This window comes from Balaenoptera borealis (assembly GCF_965194805.1).
Source record: "Balaenoptera borealis genome assembly, chromosome: 2".
In the NCBI taxonomy this organism is placed as follows: domain Eukaryota; kingdom Metazoa; phylum Chordata; class Mammalia; order Artiodactyla; family Balaenopteridae; genus Balaenoptera; species Balaenoptera borealis.
In genome coordinates, this window is record NC_138867.1 from 89,773,016 (window position 1) to 89,796,303 (window position 23,288).

The 23,288-nt window shown below is 35.2% G+C and overlaps 1 protein-coding gene across 5 annotated transcripts in view; it reads right to left on the reverse strand.

Annotated features, from left to right (window-relative positions):
* The window catches only part of FBXL17 (F-box and leucine rich repeat protein 17), a 464,528-nt gene that overhangs the window by 237,233 nt on the left and 204,007 nt on the right, over nt 1–23,288 (reverse strand). The window lies entirely within an intron of this gene.

Sequence of the window (23,288 nt, forward strand, 5' to 3'; positions counted from 1 at the left end):
ATGGAGGTTCCTTAAAAAACTAAAAATAGAACTACCATATGACCCAGCAATACCACTACTGGGCATATACCCTGAGAAAACCATAATTCAAAAAGAGTCATGTACAACAGTGTTCACTGCAGCACTATTTACAATAGCCAGGACATGGAAGCAACCTAAGTGTCCATTGACAGATGAAAGGATAAAGAAGATGTGGCACATATACACAATGGAATATTACTCAGCCATAAAAAGAAATGAAACTGAGTTATTTGTAGTGAGATGGATGGACCTAGAGTCTGTCATACAGAGTGAAGCAAGTCAGAAAGAGAAAAACAAATACAGTATGCTAACACATATATATGGAATCTAAGGAAAAAAAAAGAAAAAAAAAAAGGTCATGAAGAACCTAGTGGCAAGACGGGAATAAAGACACAGACCTACTAGAGAATGGACTTGAGGATATGGGGATGGGGAGGGGTAAGATGTGACAGGGTGAGACAGTGGCATGGACATATATACACTACCAAATGTAAAATAGATAGCTAGTGGGAAGCAGCCGCATAGCACAGGGAGATCAGCTCGGTGCTTTGTGACCACCTAGAGGGGTGGGATAGGGAGGGTGGGAGGGAGGGAGACGCAAGAGGGAAGAGATATGGGAACATATGTATATGTATAACTGATTCACTTTGTTATAAAGCAGAAACTAACACACCATTGTAAAGCAATTATACTCCAATAAAGATGTTAAAAAAAATAAAAAATTAAAAAAAATAAAAAAGAAAGAGAAAAACAAATACCGTATGCTAACACATATATATGGAATCTAAAAAAAAAAAAAAGCTTCTGAAGGACCTAGGGGCAGGACAGGAATAAAGACGCAGACATAGAGAATGGACTTGAGGACACGGGGAGGGGGAAGGGTAAGCTGGGACGAAGTGAGAGAGTGGCATGGACATATATACACTACTAAATGTGAAATAGATAGCTAGTGGGAAGCAGTTGCATCACATAGGGAGATCAGCTGGGTGCTCTGTGACCACCTAGAGGGGTGGGATAGGGAGGGTGGGAGGGAGACGCAAGAGGGAGGGGATATGGGGATATATGTATATGTATAGCTGATTCACTTTGTTATAAAGCAGAAACTAACACACCATTGTAAAGCAATTATACTCCAATAAAGATGTTAAAAAAAAAAATCTACTCAAGAATTTCCCTTAAAATGTGCGTCTAATTTTTACTATCATAAATGGGAGGTACACGCATACAGGGGGAAAAAAACAGAAATAACCTCTAGGGAAAAATACGTAAAATTAGAAAATCAACATTATGGGATTTAAGCTATATGCCAATTTGTATTCATATAAAAACAAGACCTCTGAGTACCATATACTCAAAGTCAGCGAGGCAGATGCAAATGACTCTCAATAGTGTCTAGTGCATTATCTGTCGGCAAAAGGCTTTAGAGAAAATGCCCATGAGGAGCTACCCAGACATCGCTGCTCCAGCTTCTTCCCACGGCGTGCTCATTCCTACAGCCTTTGAGAAGAGCATGTGCAAGAAAACAGCAAGCTCCCACAATTACACCTGCTTATTGGTGGGCTATCACATTCATTAGCCTAACATTTAGTTCACTAGAGCGCCTGCTTCTAATGCTGCTAACACATGACCTTAATCTGGGCTGCGGGATACAAGCATTATTATTTCTCATCTTCTAGTCTGATTTTTACTCTTTATTCTTTTGCTGTATATAAGATTTCCTACTTCATGCTGGATCTTTTAGGAAATGGATATTTTTGTTGTGGCACTGCTTGCTATGTGTATGTGCTTGGTTGAGTTTTTTGCCTTTTTCTTTTTTTATTGCCACCACACAGTTTTGGCAAAACCTTCCACAGGAAAGTCAAAATTCTGTAGGAATTACTCAAATATCTCTATTTTTATTACAGCTTTCTCCTGGGAGAAATGCATTAGTCTGTTAATTTCTCTCAACCTCACATTTTTTTTTTTTTCCCCTCAGCACAGGCAAAGCTCCAAAAAGTAACATCAAGCACTCAAAGTAATTGAAGGAGGCTTCCTAAAGATCAGCAAATCATGTGTGTAGGCCAATTCCTAAAGACAAATCTTAAAATAAACATCACTGTGGGCACTGAAACATATTCAGCTACTATGTTTACATTTCCATTGATAACTTTAATGTAAACAAATGATATTCTGGTGTTTTTGTATTATTGAATTTTTCATAAAGACATAGCACTGAATCTTTTCCTTGGAGCTTACTTTCTAGAACGGAAGAAAAAACAGCAGTCTGAGTGAAAGCAAACCCTAGTTTCATCCTATTTCAGCACACCTCAAACTGTCATCTCATTGTCACCTTTCATTCGCTGATGCTCCCTATTCCTGTGTCTCTTCTACATACCAATAAGGAAAAATAAATCACTGCAAAACATACGACTTGCTAGATTGTGCTATTGGGTAAAGGGGAAGCAAAACCAAGAACCTACCCTTTGAAATGCTCAGTCAAAATCAGTATCTTCACATACAAAACATATCGCATTATTCTTAAAAGAAGGCACTCACAAAATGAACTGAAATTCCTGTGTACCTTGGGCTGTGAGTTCCTCTCCTGAGTTCCAACGACAGAGCACCTACCAGCTAGTATTCTTTGGAAACTATATTAAAGCGTGCACTAAGTTTGAGTCAGTGACTGTCAACTTATTTGTGGTAAAGAATCTCTTCACACTCCTGATGTTGACATTACTAAACTGCCTTGACAAAGTAAGATAAACATTGGATTTGCTTATGCTTACTTTAGTCTACGGTTTTAAAGTTTTGGCTAACTTCACCAAGTAAGTCCTACAAATTCATCTTCAAAACTGCACATTTCAGGTCATCTAGAGGTTAAGTTAAGCTGATAAGGAGAAAGGTATTTATATTTCTGAAATAAATACATATTAATCACAACAATTTCCTTAGCTATGAGATATATCAGAAAAGGGCCAAAGTCATGCAGGAAAACTTAATTTTGGTCGCATTCATGCTAATTTCTAGGTCTTTGGCATTGGTATATTTCTTAACTCCGCTGGGCCTCAGTTTCTTCACATGTAAAATAAGAAGGATGGCCCAGATAAACTCTTTAGTTGTTTAAAAATTTTAAACTCCAAAACTTAAGCAAATTTATCTGAGTTTTAGAGAACAAACATAATTACAGGTACTTAAGCCCTGGAATGACTAAATTGGCCTATTACAACAATATGCAATGGTACTGAAAACATTTCACTCTGGCTCCAAATGTGATTCAACTCTAATAAGAGTGCCACCCAGCTAGTAAGCAAATACCTGTACATTGAAAATATTTTTAGAGCAAGCATAAACAGTTTGACAGTAATTTGTATCATTCTCACGGGAAAATAACTTCTCCAATCTCATCTTTCTAGTCTATGTAGCAGTGCCAATTTATAGGCATATAAAATTCGAAACCTCTTCTGTGCATCAATTATAACTTACACAGCTCCCTGAGCAGCATTTAAAAAGCAAAGAAGTGCAAACAATATTCTGCTTGCTGACATAGTAAAAATTTTAGCTAACGTAGCTTTAGAACTTCACAATTTAACTGCAATCAAATATCCCCTTTTCGAGACAGGAAAGCGACTAGGGCAATTATCCTAAGTATAAAACTCCATCCCTGAAATTATCTAACTCATTACCCAAGGAAAAGGGATGTAGGTTGGAAAACTGGCCGATGATATTTTCCTTGTTATCAATGTACAAGAAGCTATAAAATCCTACATTTTATTTTTTTTTAAAAAGGAATGCATTTTAAATCACAGACATACATATCTAAGTGGCACACAAGGAAAAAATGTAATGCAACATAAAGAATATTAAATATTAAAACCTCTTCTACTTGTACTATACAGAAAGATAACAAGATTAATGTACATAAAAATAAAGAACTTGAAAGTTTTGTGAAAGTTCCAGAAAAATCAATAAAAGTAGGTCAGGATAAAAACCGAACAAAATGAGAAAGACTTAAACATCAATTAGAATTTAAGTTAGACAGAAATAAGAACTTCCTGAAATGAGATACTCAGAATTTATATCTATGTCTGTGAGTAACTATTAGAGTCTTTGGGAGGGGAGTGGGTAATGGAATTTTATGAAGCCTTTTTTAAAATGGCACACAGTTTTGATCAACGGTGATGGCTTTGGTTGGCTATGTCAAAGGATATTCTGGCTGATATTTGCATATAATTTTCATTGTGTTACCAGAACTATGTTCCAGTTTGTGCATGGGAGAGAGGGGATCCTTTTTAAGCTGGATGAGTTTATGGTATTATCATTCAAATATTATCCAAACCCCAGGAAGAACTAGAAACCTTTCCTTAGTCCATATATGTTCTTCCATTTTCCTGAGAAATGTAACCAAGTGAAACACAACACCTGTATAAGCTCACAGTCCAAAGAGCCCAAAATAGTCAACAAAAATTCTAAAAACCCACAAGTGTAAAAATCCTATTTCGTAACTCCTTAATTTTAGATTGCTCTGATGGAATGGGGCTTTTGAGAATTTTCTCTAGAGCAATCATGTGCAGTTATGAGAGGTGCAGAGGTAAGTAGTTTCTGGTCAGCTGTAGACCAGAGATAGTCCTAGAGAACCTGGCTAATAGCACATGGCTTAACTAAAATAGAGAGTATAATTTAGCCTCTAATTTGATCAGTTTAAAAATCAGGTAGAAAAAAAATTTGGACCCTAGGCTAGAACCTGGCATATGAGATATCAGCCCAAGGACATATTTTCTTAAAACTATTTTGGAGGTTTTGTAGGTAAAACTAGATTAGGGTCACTCACTTCTCTCTCTTTTCATTTAAGATTCAGTTTCTTTTGTTAAACCACTAAGCATTTTTTAAAAATTTGTCTGCTAAAGTAACAAACCTGAAAATTCCATCCAATTCAAATCAGACTAGTTTTACTTCAGATTAAAAATGATTTTATTAACATTCTAGACAGCTAAGACCCTGGGAGAAACTGCCAGTTTATATTTTTACCATACTCATAGTTTTATTTCATATATATGTGAATATATCATTAATTCTCAGAGCAAATATATAGCATGGGTCAGCTGAGGGCCTATTTTCTAACAGAAGGGTCAGATGAAAAAGCTTACTGTCTTTAAAGCTATTAAGGCACAACATTTTACATAACCAGGTTTAGTCTATTCTTTAGCTCACTGAGAGACACATTGAGGGAAAAAAAAAATCTCAGTGGTCACTGAAGAGAATATTACAAACAACACACAGATTCCATTTAAAGTCACCAGAAGCCTTTGGGTGTCTAAAATCTTCAAATCAATACAATTTTAGTCCTGTCTTTGTGTCTCTGTATTATGCTTTGTTGTTGTTACTTGGCTTGTGCCAATAGGAATATGGAGAAAGGTATAAACATAAAATTTAAGAAATCATTTTTGGCTAAGAAAGTAATTATAAATTTGGAAGAGTCAGACATTTATGTCTTTGTAGAAGTGGCTTTCGAATTGTCTGTCATCCTCACTATAGCACAAATTGAGGCTATGGTGAGTCCACGGTGATAAATTCTGATGCTCAGCTACTATGAGGACTAATACCGAACAGCTGCCATTGTCCTGTCCAAAACATAATATGAAGAAAAACAGTGTAGAAAAGCTGTGCAAGCTCAAGAGGGTTGTTCATCTTGATTCCCTTTTCAAAACTGCCATCAATGCTTGTTCGACTCATGTAAGTAAAATGCAGAGTCAGCAGAACTAAAGGACTTCGGGTTTCAAAGGTTATTGACACAGAATGCTTGGAGAAAGGGAGGTGCTTAGTGTTAGGAAGATGATGAGGAAAGAGGTGCTTAGAAACATAAGAAACTAGAAAGGAGAAAATTCTGCAGCAGGCCATTGTTTCAAAAAAAAACAACAAAAAAAACCCCCCCAAAATTTTGTTTAATAGATTTTTAAAATTCTGTTTCAAAAAACTGCGTGTAGTATAATAGGAACTTAAAGATCACAGTTTTTAGCATTTTGTAAAAAATTTCTTCTCTAATGCCAATTCTTTTTAATGAAATCAATCAAAAAAAAACAGGCATGGATTAAAAATTGATTTTTAAATATGCTATGTATAAAATCATCCAAACATTGAAAAATGATTTGAATAATAAGCCCAATTGAGATTTTTAAATCAGAATTACAAGTTTTCATGAAACAATATTTTTTCTGCTTTCTCTACTTATTCATTATTAAGAATTTCTCCATAACCCTCCATTAACCAGAAAATCTAATCATCATCCAGTCATAATTTTTTGCTTTCCCTGGATTTTGTCTATTATTGGGGGGGACAACGTTTTATGCTTTTCATTTCCAGTATAGTTTTCTCTAATATTAAGAGTCAGTTGTGCTACTGAGGGTTCTTTAGTCAACTAGCCTGTGCCAGCTTCAGTGCTAAAAATACTATTACAATTAGAAAGAAAGCCATGAAATAAATGAAAAGTGAAAGGGTTAATATACCAACAATAATTTATCACCTTATTATAACTTGCTCTGTGGCACACAGAAACTCTGTGATTAAAAACAATAACCAAGAAAGCTTCCCTTAACACAACACTTCTGATGGCTTGTCATGATAGATGAGTAAAATACCAAAATCAACAAGAGTCTACAAAGCACAGTTAAAAATCATGTGAAGATCCATAGCACAGATTTTTTCAAGCACGTTAAAATTTTAATGAGATATAGATCGTGCAACACTAGCTAAAGAAAGTAACTGGGATACACTGGGGAGTACAGCTTCCAATGTATACTTCTGCAGATAATGCCAAGTGTAAGGAAAATAAACTTTTCAATCTTATATATAATTTCAGCAGAAACATCTGGATATTTAAATATTTGTACTATAAAAACAAGTACAACCAAGTTCAATTATTACATTTATGCTCATGGTATTATAGAAATTCATTTCCCCATCTAGCTATTTAAATGAAATTTTCTGGTTGATGTGATTTTTTAAGTAGATGTGATACCAACTGCTACTGAGAATTGCATTCTCAGAGAATTGCATCACACAGATTGACTTAAAAATGTACTCCAGTCTTGATTATTGTTAGCAGAAAATCTGAATTTAAGTATTTTCTTTGAACTGTAACCAATCAATCTACCTATATTGCATCCTGACGGGGCACATGAGTTAAGAAAGAGAAAAGCAAAAGAAAGGGCCTTTTAGCACTGTCTTTTCACGAAGTAGGGTTTTACCAATTTGTACTGTGGTTGTATAGGCTGTCAGCTATTATGAAATCAATGCAATGTATTCACTGGTTGTCAGTCACAGGATGACAGTATTGTAAATTAAGGGGATGCATCTTCAAGCAGAGTTCCATACACATATTTCTAAGGAATCCATTTGCAGTCTGATTTATGCTCTTAAAATAGACAACCTACCACTATCTGTTGAAAAGTCTCACAGGTATGAAACTGTCTAATTGAATATCATTTTCCTTTATAATCAAAGTAGGCTCCCATTTAGCTTCAATCACTTTGCAGTTTTAACCTTAATATTTTCTATACAGTGAAAAGGAGTCAAAAGACTTCACGAACAGTTTTGAATAACATTACTTATTTAAATATGTATCTACTGAGATGAAAATTACTGAATAAAAATATGTCACGGTAGTTGCATAACTCCTGAGAACATATTAATAGCATTCCTTAAAGCAGTAACTCATTACCATGATAGATTGCTAAAATCTATTCTAAAACCTAATTAGAACAAAGATTTTTCAAAATAAATGAAAATAATTATTGGCAGGTACACTAAGATCTTTTAAATTTAAAATAATATTAAATTACCATTTTTTGGATAGGTTTTTAAAGACACTGTTGCATAGTCTTTTATCTAAATAAACAATGTCTTTAAATCACATATGCTTAATAATCTATAAAAATGACCAGGCCATGTAAGAATTGATAAAAGTTCTGATAAGTCTATGTAAACAATTCTATTCTTCATAATTTTTTATTTAAATAGTAACATTTTAACAGGAGAAAAAATTGTTTTAAAGGAAGGATATTTATAAACAAACTTTTTATTTTTCATGTTCCCTTCCAGATTTTGTCATACATTATTATATAACCATGAACATATAATTTTTATTATAGGTGAGAAAAGAAACATTAAAAAGGTTTTGTGAAGTCAAAACTGAGACTTAGAATAGGAAAGAAATGAAAGGAAGAAAAATTTCTCTCATATACACGTGAAATTGCCATTCTAACATAAGAATCACAAAACTTAAAATTAGCAGAAAAATCATATATCTTAGTAATCAAAAAGCTGTAGTTGGGAGTGAAAAGAAAAAAGATATTCATAAGTATTTGGATATAGTCATATAATTTGGGGAGATGCCTTTAAAACTACAATGAAATTACTATGTGTCAATGTCATTATTAGGCCCATGGATGGGATGTCAAGGGTTGATATTACATGTGGATTCAATTTATGTGGATGAAGAAAAAAAAAACAACACTATCTGTTCAAGATTTTACTCTAGGTTTTCCTAGGTAAAACCCTAGGAAAAGTTCACTTGTAAAGACTGCTTTTCTGCATGCTGAAAATTTCTTAAACAATTATTTTCTATTGCTACCTTATAGGCACATTTATCAACTTCTAGGGTTGAAAGTGTTAAACAAAATCTGCTTTAATACCGCACTGTATTTTTTTAAACTTCATATAGACTATCAGTTGTGTTCCAGCTACATAATAAGACTTATGTGCTCAAAGACGGCCACAACCACGTTAGGCAGGTGTGCTGAGAGTAGGACAGCTCTTACACATTCAATTAATAGCCCCATATTGCTGTGACCGAACCTGAAAGACTGACTTTAAAGTTACAGTCCTCATTTCTAATATATTTCTCATTTAGATCTTGTTTCTGAAAAATGAAGGTAGAATAAGTAATATTTTTCATTACTCCAGGTTTTTCAAGTCTTTCTAATAAACCTTCAAATTTTAGCAAAACAGCAAAACTCAAGAGATACTATCCACATAAATCTCTATGCAGTTCTTGACTCTGCTACTGAAATAAATAACATATTTCAAACAGGAATAGGAACAACTTTACAGGTTTAGATCTACTCCTGTTTTATGTCTATTCTGACACAAACTTCTTGGTTCAAGGTACTTCTGACGCTAGTAAATTATTACTTCCTGGTTACATTAAAAGATTCCTTGAGTATCTAATGAGTCTTAAATAATAAATGTGTTTCCTTGACTATTCACCACTGGAAGTTCTGAATTCTATTATAAATAAGTCCATGACTGGTAATAATATTTTGTTTTAAGAGTGATTTGTGAAAGATCTGCAAGCAGCCCAAAAATTCAGGTATCAAAATCACAAATGAAGAGACCCCCAGAGTCTTCATTAATAGGATGACTATAAATGATTTAAAATTGTGGTGAGGCAGACGCTTCTATGGAGAGACAAACTACATGGGCATTATTGGTTTTAATAATGAGAATACACACCTTTGAAGGAAAATCCTAATAAAGCATTCCATTAGGAAAAAAAGTGGGGGGAGAGGATATCCTCCTTACAAGCTAATCACCACTGTGAGTTCCCTTATATTCTCAGAGCAGCAAGAGGCCACATTTTCATCAAAACATAAATCATTACTACAGAGGGAATTCAGAACACTGACTGGTTAGTAAAAAAGAAATAACATTATAGTATTTGTTATAATTATGAATGCTAATTATTATATAGCTATCATAATTATGGTTCCATTTAACCTTTAATTTTCTCTTATAATATCTAAATTTATCTTAATAAATGTCAAGGCTGAATTTTAGGAATTTTTTCACGAAATCATTTTAGTTATTCAGAGTAAAATTATTTTATGTTAACTTTGACTGAAGGAAGTCCCTTTTAAGAAATGCAAAAGTGTAAACAGTTTATACACAGCTTTGACAATTCAAAATTATCCCTTACATATAGTTAACAATGACCACAGGAGACTGAAATCTGCGTACTGTTATTAATGTTAGATACAAAACAGTTCTAAACCCTAATTAGTTAATACACTAATGAATAAACTTTTCTTGCTTCATATAATATGTTGTGTTTATAACAAATATTCAAAAGTTATATAAATAATATTTTCTCTTTAAGAATTACTTTAGAGGGACTTCATTTTCTAACTGATTTGATTTGCAAGTTTAAAAAGCTTACATTTCAGTAGCCTTTCATTCAAGTAAACAGTGATCTACAAAATACCTTTACCTTCATTACTACTTCCTTCTAACAAACACTTTAACTATTTAACAATGATGTTCTTACAGTACAAAAAGTAATATGATTTCCCAGGCCAGCCTGTGTAAACATCACCAAAAAACATTTACGTTTACGCTGCTGGACCTCATACACACTCCGTAACTCCAAATATGAATAGAACATCTCCATTTGGATGTCCTAGATTAGTTTACCTCAAACTCAGCACATAAACATGGAATCAAAAGAAAGGAATATTATATGCATAAAAATGTTGCCTGCAGTATTGTTAGCGGTGGGAAAAATCAGAAATAACTTTAATAAATTTTCCCTTCAAAGAGGGAAATGTAAATGATTAAGTAAACTGTGGTAAATATCCACTCAGAGGCACACTTGGCAGCAAGTTAGTAATGAATATGATCACTCTGAAGATTCCAGAGGAATACGGAGGCAAACACTGGTGAACTGTACAAGCACTATGATTACAATTTAAAAGGCACTATTAATAAAGAGTTGGGGGAAAAAACATTAAAAATTCTGAAATTATTAAACTTCAAACTTCTCCCATAAACTATCTCCTCTCTGAAGTATCCTCTTTCTGTCTGTCCATGTCTAAAAATTTTTACCTTAAATCTGGTTCTTAGATATAAATAAATTAAAAAATCTGGTTCTTTCTTTGAGGGGAGACCAACTAGTACTATATCTTGGGAAAGTGGACACCATTGAGATTTTACTACACTATATTTTAATATTTCCTAATTGTTCCTTTTAAATTCTATCTGCCACGTTAGTCTTATTTACTAATAGCAAAAATAAGCTATTTGAAATTATAAGAGAAATCTAAAATTTCTGTTTTATTTTCTCCATTCATTCATTCTTCCACACATTCATTCAGAGCACAAAGGAACAGCCCATTCTGGAGAACGAATTTTAAGTTCCCTGAGAGCAACACTGAATTCCCAGTGTCAACCCCAGTGTCAGGAATCCAGGCAGCATGTAGAGGAAAGAAAGAAATGGAGGGGTGAGGGGAAAGGAAGGAAAAGGGTGTGGTCTGTACACAGCAAATGAAAATAAGGGAAAGAAAAGGAAGAGGAAGAGAAGAAAGAAGAAGAGAGTGAAAAAATGCTTAAGTTTTAGAGTCAAACATCTCAGCTTGAATTCTGTCTATCCTTACTAGTTGAAAATCTTGAATGCATTTAAATCTTTATGTTCCCTTTTCCTCATCAGTTAAATTGAGAGTCAGATGAGTTGGCATCTGTAAAAGGTTTAGTAGAAGTCCAACACATAGTAGGTACTCAGTACACACTGGCTGCCCTGTTAATGCCTCAATATACTTTGAAGAATATATATTTTAAAATCATTTCTAATGTCCTAATACTACAAAGTTAAGCACTGCCAGTAAAGTAAGGCTGAACACTGGCTGCCCTTATTAGCTGTTTTGAAGATATATCACCATTATTTAGAAAAGCCCAAATATCTAACTTCATTTTTCCAAAAATGGCAAAAAAAAACAATAAATAGCAATTCTTAAGTCCAATGGCAGACAACCCTAGTATTTGTTACATGACCGTAATAGACCACCAAGGGAAATTATATGGAAGGACAAAAAAACCCTTGTATTTCATCTCAAAATCAGAGTTGGAAGCAAATATATGAATAAATATGTAATAATAAATATAGAAACTATATCAGGAGAGCCAAAGAGAGAATCCTTTTTCTGTCTGTTTTAAGAAATCATTTTATCGTGGAAATAACTCCCTCTTAAATTTGTCTTATTTTTTATTTTATAATTTAATACATCAGGTTTTCTTAAACTGGGGCATACTTGTTATGTCTACCCATAAATTTAAAAATAACAGATAGATGTAATTTCAGAAAATGACAAATAAAAAACGCAACTAATTTTTCCCTCAAACCACACAACTGAACCACAGCCACTCTTTCTAAGATAATAGCAGAGTTCTCTTTCCAAGGAGTGCCTGGCACAGTGCAGTGAAGAAAAGAAAAGCACAATTTTATCCTCAGAGGCACCAAAGGAGACTAACATTGTGACAAAATGTTAAATACTGGAAGTTCTCCATGAAGGAGCAGACTTTAAGATCATACATATATGTGAAATGTGTACGGTACTGATGTATCCATTGATTTCCAATCCTAATTCCAACAGCCTCCTGGCTCCTGAAGTCACCCATAGGTTGGCAGCTTCTTCTGTAGAATTTCTCAGATCATGATTCCTTACCCTCCACTTCTGCTATGCCTTAAGCCTCCACTGCACTTCCTTTTCTTTCTCCTCCTCCTTATTATTATTTTTTAATTATTTATTTTGTTTATTTATTTTTGGCTGCGTCGGGTCTTCGTTGCTGCGCGCGGGCTCTCTCTAGTTGTGGCGAGCGGGGGCTACTCTTCGTTGCGGTGCGCGGGCCTCTTATTGCAGTGGCTTCTCTTACTGCAGAGCACGGGCTCTAGGCACGCGGGCTTCAGTAGTTGTGGCTCGCGGGCTCTAGAGCGCAGGCTCAGTAGTTGTGGCACACGGGCTTAGTTGCTCCGCAGCATGTGGGATCTTCCCGGACCAGGGCTCAAACCCGTGTCCCTTGCACTGGCAGGCGGATTCTTAACCACTGCACCACCAGGGAAGCCCTCTCTTCCTTATTGACAAAGAGCTGCTATGAATTTAGAAACGTGTTTCATAAATTTATATTTTAATAATCACAGCATTATCTAAATACATTTTTTGTTATTATATGTTTAGACAGAAAGTATTACTGCTATCTCTTATGGTCCAAAATAATGCTTTGTAATCAAAAACTTACAGACTTAAAAAGATTAGCAATCACCTAATATATTCCATATATTTGGTGGCAGCTTCAGAATTTCATTAGAGAAGGGGTTTGGGGTGTCAATCAGATGGGAGGAGGTCGTCTATGGAAATCATCTTACCAGTGTGTTTATATAATTGGCCCATAGTGTTTACATGCTATCTGTTCATTTAGCATAGATTTGGAGGGAGAAAGCTGGTGGTGGTTCTAAGGGGAGCTAAGACCCCACCACAAACCACTCCTTGATACAGCTCCTTCATGTTTCAAGAGGATGGTTTCAATGAGGAGTAGAAGCAAAGGTAGGAGTCAAGAGAATACTTACTCACAACGTGCTATTTTTGTTCCTGGTAATTTTACCCTGACATTCAAAAGGGTAAGAATTACGCAAGCATCTGGATCTTGGTGAGAAAAGGGACTTGGCTAACTTCACGCATCCTTGAGATTCAAACCATGTTTGCAAGAGATTCAGTCCTCTGCTAATGCCTTAAGCACTCATCAGCAGTGAAGTGAACAAATCTAGATGTTTCTACTGTTTGGCCTCCTTCACAATTCTTTACAGTCTTAAAATTTTCTTTTTGACTAAACAGCAAGGAACTTTGGCTACATGTGGAATTTTGAGAAAACCAGAGACAGGAAGGGAGTAAAAAGGTCTTTATTTTAAAAGGTAACATTTGCATTTGGCATTTCCTTTTCTTCTCAATTTTTGATTCGGGGTTTTGGGGTTCAGGGGTAGAAAAATAAGACAGTTATTTCCTCTCTAATCAATCATTCTAATCTCTATAATAAGTTGAACATCTCTGATCTCTCAGAAAAAGAAACATTTTAGATGAATATTTTAGGGAGCAGCAGGATGGAGGTAAAGAAGTTCTGAAATATTCACCTCTTCCTCTCACACCATCCAGCTGTCAGTGTCTCCAATACAGTTAGTACTTTGTAGGCAAAGATAAGGGGTATTTCAATCATCGATGAGCAACAACAGTTGCTATTTCCAAATACGGGAGAAAAAAGTAAGATTCCTTTTGAAGAAAACATTCTGTTTTCACCTCTAAATGTGTATATGTATACATGTGTGCTGTGTTCAGTAAAAGAAAAATATTGCAGCTAAGTTAAATCTCTTAGATTTGGAAATGGAAAGACCCTCTTTTATCTATTTATGAGCTTAACTCTAGAACTAATTCAAATTACTACTGGTTAATGTTTCTTGAATCATTCATTTCCTCTGAATGAGTTTCATTCATTCTTACAAAAGGGAAAATGGACTTTTAAGCTTGCTAAATATAAGAAAAAAGTATTCATATATCAGATCCAAAACCACTAAGTTGCAGTGATAGCAAGTTTCAGTAACATGTTTCTTGGTATGCTGTAATCAAGTTTAAACAATGGTATTTCTTGTCCTAAAGTGGGCTGTGGATATAAGAACTAGCTTTTCTTGCCCAGCCAGGCAATATGGAATGAAGGACTATGGTCAAAGAAGTAGCTACAAGAACTGCTATAGCCAATCTACACAAACACACACACAATGTAGTATTTAATAGTACTGTGCTTACACCAAAAAATTTATCTACTAATACATAAAACTGATCCCTCAGAAGAAAAGTTTATAATGATACTAAATTTGCACTGTGAAAAGAGCCCAAACTAGTGAAAACTTAAGAGGACTTGGTAATCCCAGAAGTTTCTGTGAGTGGTTATTAGAAATGTGGTCCAAACTCAGACGGAACCCTCATGTTTCTATATTAGTCTGAAAAAAGTTATTTTGATCATTCCACTTTTTCTTAATATAGCACAACAAGAAAATTTAATGAATCCAGGATTGTTATGTTATTTTGAAATCAGGTTTTAACTTATTACTTTAAAACTATAACTTAAAATTATATATACATAGACATATATAAAGAAAAGGTCACATTTACTTTAAATTCCAAGAAACTCACTTTGATGATCAGATAACATCACCCATCTTTTAAACAAAAAATAATAAAGATTAAAAACTAGAGTCATCAGAAATTCCATATTAACCTGTAGTATTATAGAAGTTGCCGTTAACTGAAATTCTCTATGAACTAAATACATCTCCTCTATGATGAAAATCATAATGTTAAATCATGAAATATGCAAAAATCTTGAAATGTCTGTCATTTTTAAAGAAGGATAATGACACTCAGTGTCATTTCTTATAAGTGTAATTTATCTCATTCTAACTCTATGGAAATTGGGTATCTGCACCACATGATATACAGCACGTGCTGCCTACCTAAGGCTGCTTTTTGTGGCAGGAGGGTACGAGGATCGGCCACTGCTCTCTCTTTTGCGTTACTGGGAAAAGCCTCCTCCCTGCACTTTGCCTCCACATCTGGACATGTGGCTCCTAATCTCCCTATCACCCACGTTCACAAAATCAGGAACATCACCCATAACCTCTGTGTTTTAAAAAACTGGCATGATCACCGGCTGGTAATCACGTATGACAGTAAAGCGGCATGCCTCCTTTGAAAAAGCTGCTCTAGGTGATAACTGTACACTGATGAGAGCATTTAATTATTCCAGAGCTTATCACTGCCCAACAATTATCTGCTTCAGAAGACGCACTGTGCTTGTGAATGATGTATTTCTAGTGAAAGTCATGAAATCAGTTTGATAACCAAAATTTCTGGATAGGTATCTTGTTAGTGCCTTCTTCCTCATAATAAATAGTCTGACATGACCACTTTTACATTTATTTCATACAGTATCTGTTGAACAATGTGAAATTTCAAATGATGGGGAAAAGAGGAGCATTACAGTTAACTTTAGGTCCAGGAAAACTGGATGAGCTGCTAGGAAATACACTATCTATGGCTAGACTATTGATAATCTGAGCACAACACTTCTAAGATAAAAACTCCAAAGCTATTAAAACTATTTATAACTGCTTATTACTTAAATTTTAAGTTACTTCGTCTTATTTTTCTAAAATCTTTGTACCTATTTTTTGTTACTCCCCATAAAAGTTCTCAGGACTAGGGTGTTTATAATGTAAAGATAACTTAAAGATCCAAAATCAAAAGGACAAGACTATTAGCAAGATAATGTATTGTTAAGGAATTTGTCCAAAGTTATTTAAAAAAAAAAAAAAGACTAGCCTATTAGGGGAAAGGGTCTTATGAGCAAAAGTGAGAACATGTCAAGCAAAGACAATATGGTTCAGACTACAAACATCAAGATTACTGACATTTATAGAAAACCTTTACTTCTTTCCCATTTTCTCTGTCTTCTGATATGTCTGGCTAATTTTTCATTGGCTTTACTCTAAATATGCATTATCCATAGAACTTAAGCATAGAGAATAAAAGGGAAAATTTAAAACTCTCAATTTTTTTGTCTCACAGTAATTCTGGTAAAATATTTTGCGTGGGCTTTTAGATTGTATGCAATTTTATGCTTTCTGCCTATTTCATTGCCTAGAATAACTGGGCTTGATATCAAACAGAAAAGTAAACACCTCTTCTTGAATTGCAAAGGTAAACCAGAGGAACTGCAGTGGGGTGTAGGGGCAAAGAGAAATTATAGCTAATCACAAATAAAGTTTTATTCTTCCTCTCTCTCACTCATGGTCTTTAGACTGAGGAAGTAATGAGTCATTCATGCATTTATTATTATTTTATTCATGCCTTTATTACTTATTTACTGCTTATTTACTGTCTAAATTGTACCAGGCAACAGGGAGACACTGGAAGTACAAAGACTTAGTCCCTGCATTCACAGAACTCAAAAGCGTATGGAAAAAGCCATGAAATTCTGTGAGAGCTGCTTTACGGACAAGGTATGGAAAACAGGCTGCTAGAACAGGCAGGCAGAGGAGATCAGGTTGTCTATCTAAAAGGGGAAAAAAACCGTAGGGCAAGTTTTACGGAGAGGGCCACATAAGAGCTAGACTCTGAGGTAAGAAGTGCCTCAGATTTACTAATTCATTGGGAAAGAGCGTTTATTTCCCTTCAAGGGACATCATTCATCAAAGAAAAAACTTGTATTCGTACATGACCAATTTAGAAATCTTCAATACTTAGAGTAAGTGATCTGACTGAAATAAGGAAGTTTCCAGGCATAAAATAGGCACTAGAAGAATTAAGATCACATCATACTTACAGTGAGTGTGTATGTGTGTGTGTGGGTGTGGGTGTGTGGTGAAGAAAGTGGGTAGGGCAAGGGGATGTAGAGTGAATGTATAGTGTTTAAGTAACTGAGGATATTCCTGAATAGAAAACACTAAATAAGAAACAAATTATGTCCATTTAGCACCTGAGATACAGCACTTGCTAATTTTAGAATTCATAGGATTATTGAGTCTACACTGTCATCTACAAATTTGAATTTATGGAATCTGATACCTGTCTTATACCATCCTAGGTTCACAGCACCTCCAGATTCAGTTTCAATCAATATTTTTTGAGTTTTCATCACTGGGCTGCTGAGTTCTGCTGAAGGAAATACAACAACCATGTGGACTGGTGCCACTACAAATTTATGGTTTCCAAGCTCTCAAAACCGCTCAGCAATTCTATATTCTGCTTGTCAGCTCCCTCTGCCACTTCCCACAGCAGCTTTCCAAATTTTAGCTCCGTCCCAAGGGCCCTACCCAATTCCTTCATTGCCTCGGGCTTTTATCTCAGAACTAGTTTGGCTTCAAAGAACAATTAGGGGCCATCGAGCATGTACTCATTCAACTTCTTATACTCCACAAACCCTAGGAATGTTTAATCAGCATCCACCCTCTATTCTCAGAGCTAGAGGATATCTCTCCCTCTCAAGGTTAATTCCTCCTGACATTCCCTTATTCCTAACCATGTCCCCTGAATTCCTCTTGGACCTCCCTCCATGAATTTCTCCCTCCTCTCATCTATATCTCTCTCCATCTCTCATCTCCTTTGCCTCAGCCTCCCAACAAGTTCAAGTCTCACCCACTTTAAAAAAAGTAAACAAAACTCCTCAATCTACTATAATCTTGGTTTTCTCCCCCACTACTTGGCTAAAACAGCTTTCCCGAAAGGCAGCATGATCCTCGCAAATGCTATCTCCACAGGCCTTTCCTCAGTCCTCAACTTCATAACTATCTCTAAGGCATCTGACAGCTCCTTCTAGAAATTTTCTCTTCCTTTGGTTTCAAGTAACAACAACTTTGCCTATTTTTCTGATTCCTCTTTTTCATTTTCTCTGGAAATTCATCTGTCTCTGCCCACCCTTTAGCCATGGTTTTGTTGAGGTTACATCAGGATCCTTATACTATAGCAATCCTAGGAGAGTGCATCCACACCCAAGGCTTTAACAGCTGCCGAACAGTACTGACATCTCTCAAAACCTGGCTCAGATTTCTCTCCCAAGTTCTCGCCTCTAGATTCAATGGTGAAGTATATATAAACTCAAGGATATCCCACAAAATTCAAGATTACTTACCTTATTCAGTGAATGGCACCATCCAATTACCTCCACAAGAAACCTGAGCCATCCCTTTTTTCACTCCCCACATCAAACCAGATGGCAAGACTCATTAATTCCATCTCCTAATTTGTAAGCTTATTTCCCCTAGTACTTTCTCCCTGTTCCTGCCTTAAGTCTAGGCATCATCATCTCTTACCTGGACCACCCAAATTGTCTCCCTTCATCAATTTTCCTGAACCTTGATCTTGAACTTCTCCTATCTGTCCTAACATGGAAATGTGACGATGTTACTTCTCTAGTCGGTTTTCTTCAGGATGGGCCCTGTCTACCTCTCTCGTTTCATCTCCTACCCTTTATGCTCTCGTAACAATGAACTATCCTATTCCTCCAGACGTGGTGTTCCCTCCTATGGACTAGTTCTGTCTACCCAGAGAGGCTTATTTACCTGGCAGAATGGCTCAACTACTCAACAAAGTTCCACTCAGCTTCCAGGTGACAGATCTGGTGCTCCTCCTTTCTTAGTGTAAACAATCCCCAGATTGCCCCCGACTCCCACCCCTGACACACACACAGCCCTGGCGGTTTCTCACATTCCTTTTCCTTTTGTCAAAATGGCCACTATGACCGTAGTCCTTGCCACCCTACCTTCTGATTTGTCGAATGTCTGTTTGCCTGTTATTCTGTGAACAGAGCCAGGCCAGGTTTTCTTTGCTTCGTAACTCGAGCCTCAAATCATGCTCAAGCCATTGTAGGAACCAGTCAATAACTTTCTCAGTGAAAAAGGACACTAGTCTGTTCTCTTTCCAATCACTTTTCTCCTCCTACACACCTACATGAGTTCCATTTCTAAAAATGAATCTGAACAGGTTACTCCTCTAGTTAATCTGAAAGCAATGAGAGACCTCTGAAGGAATTTCCAAATACCTCAAGATGGCATCCAAGTCACTACATGACCTACTTGAACCTTGTTTACTTCTCCACAATCACTTTCTACTCCTTCACCCTCAAATCAGACATTCCAGCAATATCAGACTATCTGTCGTTTTATGCCTCCCGGTCTGCACACATGGGTACTACATTCCTCCAGGGTCTCTATGGGAAAATCCCCCTCATCCTACAAGTCATTATGACCCTATGAAATCATTTAATGTCTAGGCATCACACATCCATGAAACATTTCTGGCCTCATCATTCAACCCAGGCTGAGTTGATTCACCTGCCCTCTGGTGTACCTTTTTTTTTTTTTTTTTAACTTCTCCATTTACCTCACACACTTTAATTATTTGTTTAAAAGTTTGTTTCTCCTATGAGAATGTCAGCTCCTTCAGAGTAGGAGCTGTTACATTTACCTTTAAATCTCTGACACATAAAAGCCTATGTTTCAAGCGCTAGCAGGATAAGAAGACAAGCCAAGCATGTACAAATACAAAAATACAAACACGTTATAACATATTTTAGTTCGCATTAATTTGTCTACACTTAAAATATTCTCTCCCTCTATTCTTATCACTTTTGTACTGGCACTTTAGAAACTATAAGAAGCTACACTCTAATTATAATTATTTTGAATTCAATGTTTTACTTCCCCTGTAATCTTTTTTGCAAACAGTAATTTTTCAAAGACTGTTTGGGGAATTTTTTTCCCACTCTACTTCCAGCAAAAGGAGATTCTTAAAAGGTGTTTAATGAGCTAAATCTGTACAGAACCAAAATGATACAGTAAATGGTAAATTAGTCGGGCTTGAATTTCCAGATGCTCCTTATTATTTCCTTAAATCAGCTCAAAGCAACAGTATTCTGGCATTTGCAAGAGCACCTCTGTCCAAAAATGCTGTCTGTTTATAAATATATCCGTTTGTTAACTGATTTTTTTCCCCTGAAGCTTACATAAGTAATACTAATCATTGTGTTTAAAAACTAATTGGAAACGAGGAAAACAGTAAGGAAAAAAATGTTGATGAGGAATTGGACAAGATTTCTTTTAAACTGTAAAAAGTCCTTACATGATGAATTTCAATGCTTAAAGAAGAAATGATGACATTACAGGTATCATTATGTAGAATTATTCAGCTATTAAATACATTCTTCAATAAAACAAAATGAACATAGATTGCTAATGTGTTTTACCAGAAGAACAGCATTCACATATACATGAAAAGAACACGCTATTCATGTATTTATTCATTGCTGCAGTATTTTATAAAGAATCAGAAGTGCCACCCCAGGCATCTCTTCATGCCCAGAATTTTCACAACAGACATTCTCCCTCACCATGGAATACTCAACTTTCGGGCTACACCCTGTTCTCTGCTAGCTCCATCCTTATTTGTGAATAGGAATATTTGAGTACAGTTTCAAGCCCCAAATGTACTCAAACAGTTCTAACAAAGTTGCATCCAATAAACCTTTGTTGGGCCTTTTAACTGAAGTGACTGCTCTTCATACCTGTGACCGTGCATATTTTCATGAAAAAAACATGTAAGGCTGCTTTCTTAGATGGATACTCCTGCCTTGGGTGCTTCTGCAATTTATCTCCATGTGAATGTGAATGTGAATGTGGGAGAAAACTCCATTTTGACAGGAAAAGCACAACTCACATTCTTTAATTCTTTAATTTATGTCCCAGGAAGCTGGTAAAGAGGCCTTGATTTTTTAAAAACTTGAGCCAATGGAAAAAAACTTATGACTGAAAAATTATAGAGAGATGTTACGACATCTCTTCATCTGTGGCTTTCAAAAAATAGATTAGCAACGCACGTCTCTAAGACGAGCAGAACCAAGGATGTGTGATATCCCTGGAAACCTCTCTGGTTCTATAATTCTTTGGTATTTCCGACACACTCAGATCAAATTAAAAAGAATCAAAAATTAAATAAAAGTTTTTTTTTAATTTGAACCATTTCTCAAAGGAGGAAACTCTACTTCACTAGATTAATGTAATCTCATACACTTGATTATACTTCAATGCCCTCAAAAGTTAACGCATGTGCTATTATGAAAAGTGATTCTTAAAAGGTGTTTAATAAGCTAATCCTATATGAACCCAAATGATACAATAAACGTTAAATCATTTGGGCTTAAATTTATGTACTCTCATGGACCAATATATATATATACTAGAATTACTTTTAACATAAAAAGGCCCTCATTTAACCATTTGTCAACTGGAGAAAGCAATTCCCCACAGCTAAAACTATTTTAAAATCTGACATAAGAATAAAATTATATTAAAATGCAATAATACATGAATTTGGCAACTTGCCAAGCATAGATATGGACTTCTTCAGATTTCTCTTTCAAAGATATACCAAGCATTCCAACATTTCTAATCATTTGATACTCAACTGCTGTAGGCAAAAAACTGTACCTAGTAATTCTGTACTGCCAATATATTTTAAACTATTTCATAAACATTGCTCATACAGTATGTCTAATAGATTTTGCATACTTTTTCTTATCAGAAACTTTTTAAGCACATATAATCTGATGAAATTCTCAAACTAAATTAAATCATAATAGGAATGAAACTGACAAAATCTTTTAGTTGGCCTGTTTTACCTGGAGAAACTGGTAAAATGGAACTCATGACTCTGAATCTCCATATATATTGAAAATAAACATGTTTAATATTTAAGCAATTTAGTTAAATCATCAGACAATAATTTTGAATACTTTTCATATTTAAAAATGCAAATGTGATAGAGAAGCAAAATAACATTTTAAACTCATTGTTTCAGAATTATGCACTTTCACTCCAAACCCACCAGAACCAAGAAATTAATGGCACTAAATAGAGAAAACAGTTGCTTCATTATCAGTTTTATGAAAGTTTTTTTTTTAATAGTAAAATAGGACTTAATTTTTCCTATACTTTGATAAATTCTAATTTATGGCACTTGCCAATGATAAATTAAGAAACATGATTTGTGACTTAAAAGTATGCATGAAGTTTACTTGATAGATCATTTTCTAATACTGTTATTGTGCACTTAGATGTACTTGTAGGATAAAAACATCAAGAACAAAACAATTAACTTAATAAAAGCAAATGAGTAGGGATCACATGGCAACAAACAGACTTCTATTTTTTAAGGACACTAGCATCTCAGACCCCCTCTCTCAGAACAGTTAGAGGCAGACAGAACTTTGAAGTTTGTATAATCCAACTTCAGGTAGGTCAAGACAAGTTCCATTTTCTCTCCCCACCAAACCAGCTTACTTTAAAATTTCCCTAATTAAACACATACTAACTCCATTAAACTCATCAGTTTCCTTCATTCTCCTACTTACTTTCATTTACTAATACAAAAGGTAAGAAGTGTCTTACAATGTTTATTACTGTGGGGAAGTCAGGGATACGAAAGAGGTTATATTTTTAGATGCAGTTCTGCAAATAAATAAAGCGACTTAATCAGATAAAGGGGAATTACTCTAAAAACCAGAGAGGTCAGTTTTAAAGAGTTATTTAAAATCAGAACTTTAGGTGCCTCAGTTAGTTCTCAAAGGGCATTTTTAAAGGACAGAGAAAGATATATAGCACTACATCTCTGTTGCCTTAAAATTTTTTTCTTACAATTTGGAGACAATCACTGTCAACATTGAGAGAGAAATGCACAAAGACAGCAGTAGTAAGCATAAGCTATTAAGCCTCTTATCACCAAAGCAACCAGAATCTTAGAATCTGAATTAAATTGGCACCTCTTTGGCATAAAAAGAGGGATTTACAAATCCCATTTAAATGAGGATTGTTTTAATTCACGCGCTCTAAGATAACTCTGGAGGTACTTTCTGTTTCGTTATCACTGCAG